Source organism: Mycetomoellerius zeteki, unplaced genomic scaffold (assembly GCF_001594055.1).
Source record: "Mycetomoellerius zeteki isolate Tzet28-1 unplaced genomic scaffold, Tzet1.0 scaffold996, whole genome shotgun sequence".
In the NCBI taxonomy this organism is placed as follows: domain Eukaryota; kingdom Metazoa; phylum Arthropoda; class Insecta; order Hymenoptera; family Formicidae; genus Mycetomoellerius; species Mycetomoellerius zeteki.
The window spans coordinates 58352-65492 of NW_017258039.1; the positions used below are offsets into that span (position 1 = coordinate 58352).

Genomic DNA, 7141 nt, shown 5'->3' on the forward strand with positions numbered 1-7141 from the left:
TTTGAGCTTTTGCAGCCTGCTTCTTCTCCCTCTTGTATCAGCGTCTGGCGACGCCGCTGAAGCGAGAACAGGTCATGGGTAGATTCATCTTCACTATGTTTTTCTCCTCCGGTCGTTCGCTTCCGAGAGAAGCCACGCCCTGGAGGACTTCATTTAAGTTATTTTGATTCGAATTCTCCATGCAATTTCCACAAGTACTGCGGTCGCGCGATTTCACTTGGGCAGAGCCGCGAATGCCCAGGGCTTGACTACTTACTCCTGGAGGTCGCCCGGTATCCAGGAGGCACCGTTCGGGACGCAACTTCCCTTGCGCCACGCAGCTTTAGACACGGTAGCTCATACCCTAGCTTGGGAGGTTTCTTTTAGTTGGTCGCCCAGGGGCCCACCCCTGAGCAGATGGTACCGTAGGCGACCGTAAGCCCCGCCACCCGCAGTGTGAGCTTGGTCTCGGGAGCTCGCGGTCTCCAAGGACATCAGGCACGCACTTCACTGGTCGATGTTGACCTTGTCAGATCGTTTAGCAACGAAGGCTTCGTACCTGCGTTAACAGGTCAAAAGTTAAGCTTCGTGCTCTATTGCTGTGGGGCATTCAGACCACATACACCCCTAGGCACCCCGTGGTCCGCGAGCCCCATGACTACTTCAAGGTGGGAACCCTCGTTTAAAGGATTCTGAATTAATAAATGATTTAAATAAATTAATAAAATAATTAAATTAAATTAGTAAAATAATTATAGTAAGTTTTATCCGTCATACCTATTTATACAATTGAAACAATTGCAAGGGTTCCCATCCATGGTGGAGGGGATTGACATGGTGTGCTCAGTTTGGGCAAACCACGCCCCTTTTGCGAGTCGAGGGACCGTTCAGAGTCTTAGGCCTGCCAACTGCGAAGAAATAAATGATGTTGCTACAACTCTCTATGCATCTTCGTTATATCCCGCTATGTGTCCTTTTCTCTCTTCGCGCTTCATTTTAAAGCGCGGAGCAACATGAACTGTCAAGCAAGTGCCAAACGTGATTTCAAGAGTTTATTAGAGTATTAAGAAATTATTCGAAATTTCTATTGGAAATATTCAATTATTCTATAAATTTGTATACAAATTGGAACACATTTCAGAAATACAATATCTATACATTTTTCTAGAATTTTTCGTAATTCGTAATTCACATATGTGAATTCTAAAATATTGTAAAATTTGTATAGGAAAATCGGACAAATTTTCTAAAAAGTTATAAAATTATACCGAAATTCTAAAAATTCTGAAATTTACATAAAAATCCTGGAAAATTATATATTATAAAAAGTTGTAAAAAAAATTTAATAAATCTGACGGAAATTTTTCCCAGATTTTTCATATAATTTTTCAAAATTTACAATTTCTGCATAATTTTATAACTTTTTAGAAAATTTCTGATTTTTTAATTTATACAAATTTTACTTACAATATTTTATAACTCATATAAAAAAATTTTGAATTTTTAGAGTTTTAGTACAATTTTTTATGTTTAGAAAATATCTCAAATTTTTTTATACGAATCTTACAATATTTTAAAATCCATATTTATGAAAAATTCTAAAAAGAGTACAGATATTTTGAGTATATATTTCTGAAATGTATTCCAATTCTTATTATAGTTTCTATTCACTCCAACGAATGCGTTAAAGTGAGTAGGAGCTAGGATAGGAACATGCGACGCGAACAAATGTTGGTAATACTAGGTAGTATATGAAAAAAAGAGACCGAACCTAAATGATGTGCATGCGACGAAGACAACAATTAAGGTTGGCTAAACTGGGACTACAAATGGTCACCGAGCAAGCGAGAGGGCAGAGAATTAGAGAGAGACGCTTGCAAACTGAGCACATCATGTAATCTTTTCATCATGATTCCCATGAATTGTCGGTGTACATATACAGGATGGGACATTTTAATCGCCCCAGGCGAATATCTCAGAAACTAAGAGAAGTACAAGAAAAAGTTTTATATGAAAGTTGTAAGTTTTCTTAGGGGAAAGAAGGTGGAAGTAACGGATTTTGGATAGGGGGCACTACCAAGATCAGGTCAGGCTCAACATGAATTTTTTAAATGGAACCCCTAATTTTTTATTGCATATTATTGTAGCACACCTCGAGAGCTTTCCAAAAAAACGCTATAATAAAATATTTTTTCATGAAGCACTTTTCGAGTTATAAGGTTTGCTACAGTACCGCTGGCATTAGCATTACCCAAGGTGTCCGACCGACGGCTAAAACATCTTGAATGTTGTTCAGGATTATGTCCTGGATAACATTTGTCAAGATCAAGGCCATTGGTGATTGTACTTCTTATTTTCATTTTTACGTAGAAATGAATTTTTAGTGCAAAAAATCAGAGGAACAACTTCCAACGATCTTGATCTTGACAAATGTTATTCAGGTCGTGATTCTGAACAACAAAAGGTTTTAGCCGTCGGTCGGACACCTTGGGTAATGTTTTGTTGGCGAAATTATAATATTCAAGACTTATAACTCGCAAAGTATTTCATGAAAAAATATTTTATTATAGCGTTTTGGAAAGCTCTCGAGATGCTACAAGAATATGCAATAAAAAAATTGGGGTTTCCATTTAAAAAATTCATATTGACCTTAACCTGACCTTGGTAGTGCCCCCTATCCAAGACGCGTTATATCTACCTTCTTTCCCCTAAGAAAACCTATAACTTTCATATAAAATTTTTTCTTGTATCTCTTTTAGTTTCTAGATATTTGCCTGGGACGATCAAAATGCCCCACCCTGTATATGCCATTAAATTATGTTCTCAAGTTGTCAAAAAATAATAAGATTCAAACGTGCGAAGGTAAACATTTTTTTTCTTACAATTAGATATGTTCTCAAATTGTCACAACATAAATCAACAGATTTACAGAAGGTAAAGCGAACAATGACACAGTAAAGAAAAGGAGAATAATGTTAAGGAAACAAAATGAAAGGGGAAAAATATTAAGTAGTGGAAAGGAAAAATAAATGTAAATAAATTAAACAATTTTATTATTACGGATGCAGTTCATAACGCTTACATTTCGATAAATCAATTTAATTCAGCCATTTCGAATTGAAGACTGAATTGTTTTTGGTTGCGAATAACCATTACAATTATCGGAAATTGCTTCGATTACGAATAATCATTATTGATGACCAGAATTTTATTTTGATTACCAAAAGTCTCTAAACTACAGACCTTGTTGGTTATCGGCAAGCAATATATATCGATAGCGAACATATTTTCTGATTACTATTGGCCGTCGTTAATTTTATTACTAATTTTATTATCACAAATGTAAAATTAATTATTAAATGATAAAAGATATTATTTATGAAAAAAAAATGATTTGGTATGATAGACTCATGCATTTATCGCATCCTCGGTTCCTTAAAAATAATTTAGAGCAGGTAAATATTTTACTTAATAATGAATACCCATTACCATTTATTTTTTCTACGATACCAGAATTAAGTACCATTGTAAAAAAAATAATATAACAAAACAGGATCGAGTCAGTTATTAATAAAAAAATTTTTACAATTCCGTATATTAAGACTGTTACGACCACGACGTCGCTAGGTAGGGACTCGAAAGATAAACGATGCGGCGCGACGCGTGTGCGTGGTTTGATGATTGGAAGAGTGTCAGATTGTTTATTGGAGCGGGGGAGGTACGATCAGAGCGGCGGCAAGTCGTGAGATTGCTAGCGCCGACGTATCGCATGTTATAGGATTTCTAAAGCTCTTTATTAGAATATATTTCGTTACTTAATTAAGTCAAAATACTGCGAATTTATATTAGTCATTTGTACCTTTAATATTGAGATTTGATATCGTTTAGAATTTAGGTAATGTTATCTGAGTATAATTAATTAATCGGAATGTAGAGTGTTTGACTTGATTTTTAGCATTTGTGCTTTTAAGATCGACAGTAATAACTAATTCGAGTAAATTATATTCTTTGGATAAGGAAATTTATGATTAATCCCAGCAATTCGGGCCTTTTCGTCACTTCGTACTTATGGGAGAGGGGAGGAGTGGATTGAAAGAAAAGCGAATAGCGCGTTGACCATCATTTTTGTATATAACGTTATATCTGTACGGGACGCGGGTTACTCTCCAATTGTCGACTAGAACGTCAGAGATAATCCACGGGGATCGTCGCGATGATTTGAAGGGCCTCGGGGCCTATTGCGAGACGGATACGGGGTATTTCGTCCAGTCATTCTATGGAAACTTGTCTTCTATGCGAACTTGTTTATTGACTCGACAATTATAATTATAGATTCAGAGAAGTGGGACGTGCGGAAGGGACCTTACTGAAAAAATCACGTCACACAGTTGCATGATGAAATCATGTAATTGAAACATGTAAACCACGTAACGGATTGTTCCGAAGCAGTATTTAAAATTATGTATTTTGAAAAGTCATGATGATACATTCTTTTTCTTCTATTTCTATTATTCAATTCTTTAAAATTCGATAACTATAACATCACATGATGATCATAGGATGAAATCTTTGGATAGACTTCCGAAAAGGTGAATCCACCCAATTTTCTTGTCGATTGACATACTACTGTATTTTGATGCCTTGATTATGAATATGATAATGAAAATTGCCGACAAAGTCATTTTCAAGGTCCAATATTTAAAAAACAATTTTTTTCAAATTTTTTCGCGCGTCTCGCGTGGAAAGCCTAAACAGGGAGGAGGTGGGTTGGAGTCGCTTCGCGTGGAAGTCGCGCGCCTCTTAGCAGGCGGGAGGTTTTCTGATTGTTATTGGCCGTTGTCAATTTTATATTATCAATTTTATTATAACTAGACATAACAAGCGCGCGCTACTGAGCTTTTAATATTATACAGGGTGTTTGATAATTAATGAAAAATTTTCTCGCAGAGGGGTAGAATGGACTAAACTGAGAAGAAAAGTCCTCTACCATTTTACAATTTTTGCAATAATTAACGAGATATTAATTGATAAAAATATGCAAATTTTCGCCCGGCTCATCGCCAAATGCAAGCGCGCGGCTGGATAAGACCGCCCAGCGAGGCGCGTTGCACGCGTTCGCCGTCGCTAGGCACTCGTTGTTTATAATAAGCGGCAATGGTCGTCGCTAGACATTTTGTTGCGAATGGCGTCGAATTTATAATTATTCTTTGAGCTATGATTCAATATGGTTATGATGACTGCTCAGGAACTTCAATAAGTTGAATTATCAATAAGTTGAATTATCAATAAGTTGAATACAAGTTTTTGCATAACGATACGAGGGTGAATCAAATATAAATCGGATTTATTTTTTTTAAATTTATTGAAGCACCATAAAAATACAAACATACATAGCTATTTAAAAATGAAGATGGTTGTGACACCAGCTAATCGCGCACGAACGTTTCAATAGCAACATCGTCATCAAATCTTTGTCCTCCATGTGCTTCTTTTAGTGGTCCAAATAAATGATAATCGCAGGGCGGACTGTAGGGAGGGTGTTCCAGTGTAGTCCAGAACAAATCCTTAATTTTTTGTCGAGTTTAGGCAGCTGTATAGATCCGAGCATTGTCGTGCAGCAGAATAACGTTTCGTAATGGAAATTCGCATCTTCTCCGACAATATGCGAGTTTTGTTTCGTTCAAAAGTTAGCAGTAGTATGCGGCGTTCACAGTACAACGTTTGTGGAGAAAACCGATGCGCAAACTCCTTCGAAATAAAAAAATACAGTTGCAAGAACCTTTCCAACTGAAAGCCGACCGTCGGCGACCTTAATTTTCAATTGCTTCTCGTCCTTCTAAAAATTGTTTGTGCCATGCGTACACTTGAGTCTCTTTAAGAGTGTTATGCCCGAACTATGACTTAAGCATTCTCAAAATTTCGGACGGTTTTACGCTCTCTGTCGTAAAAAACTTGATAATAATCCGTTGCGCAACGGATGAGAGTACCTCTTGCTCTGACATCGTGATACTGACTAAAGGAGCGATAGTGTGAAGTCTCCTAAGGGAGGAATCTCCTTCAGGCATCCCTACCTATAACGCTTAGAAGCCGCACCCTTCTCCGTTCACCTCACGGCGCGTACAAAAATAATTCCGGTTTATATTTGATTCACCCTCGTATATAGAATATTTTAATATTCTGCTTGGTTTATAATTCTCATATTATATTTTTGCAGGAAAAATTTAATATTTTAAAAATTTTTGGAATGTTGAAACAGAAGAATAATAAAGTTATACTAATAGCTCATAAACTGATAAAAGTCCAAGATATATGTGGCAGTTTAAATACATTATCATTATTGACTTCTGCAGTTCGCCCCATGCATTACCAGTAAGATTTTATATGAGAGCTACACTTTCTTCCTATTGAAAGCTGTACTAAATTTATTAGGGAGAATTCATACTTTGATAGAAGCCAATCAGAAATCGCGCTGGTAGAAAAATGGAGTGTACTACTTACCAGCGCGAGTTTCTATTGGCTGCGTTCATCAGCCGAAAACCAATCAGTTAGCGCTTAGTGATTTTTTAATAAAATTAGTCCCTGCACTTAGATCCAGCGAAGAACTAAAGACAAGACCAATCATATTAAAGAATCACTAAGCGCTAACTGATTGGTTTTCTCTACTGAACGCAGCCATTGGTTTCTGCTTTTCTGCTGTCTACTTTTCTGCCAAGGTGTGAATTCTTCCTTAGAAGAAGGAGCAGAATAACAGTTGAGATTTAACACTTGTGTGATACATAAAAGTAATGTGATCAGATCTAACCCTAGTGATCAGATCTAAGCTAGGACATTCTTGATCGATTGAAAAGTAATACAAAAGTAGAATATTAAGACTGAAAATAGGACAAAAAAGAGGATATTTTAGTTTAAATTGTAATATAAAATAAGTTGTATATTTGAATTCGAAAGTAGAAGAAAAACAGTTCATTTAAAAATCCTAAGAACATAAAAATATGTAATTTAGTATTAGCAAAAAACGACTATAGTATAATATAATAATACCCAGTATTTTTCAAACTTTTTTAACATAAATACATAGTAATGATCTGATGATTAGTTTACTATGTATATTTTACGGGCTTAATGATTTCTGGTCTCTCTCTCTCCCCTCTCTCTCTCTCTC

The 7141-nt window shown here is 36.0% G+C and overlaps 1 protein-coding gene and 1 long non-coding RNA gene across 3 annotated transcripts in view; one reads left to right on the forward strand and one right to left on the reverse strand.

Annotated features, from left to right (window-relative positions):
* The window catches only part of LOC108731059 (uncharacterized), a 59286-nt gene that overhangs the window by 51491 nt on the left and 654 nt on the right, over positions 1–7141 (forward strand). The window contains exon 1 of one of the 2 annotated variants that reach the window (XR_001936998.1): positions 6199–6348. The exons of the other annotated variant lie outside the window; for it this stretch is intronic. The gene's annotated coding sequence lies outside the window, so the exon portion shown is untranslated. Of the gene's footprint in view, positions 1–6198; positions 6349–7141 lie in introns of those variants that run through there. 2 annotated transcript variants of the gene reach the window in all.
* Positions 6988–7141, reverse strand: part of LOC108731060 (uncharacterized) — a 3574-nt gene continuing 3420 nt past the window's right edge. The window contains exon 3 of the long non-coding RNA XR_001936999.1: positions 6988–6998. This is a non-coding gene — a long non-coding RNA (uncharacterized lncRNA). The remainder of the gene's footprint in view (positions 6999–7141) is intronic.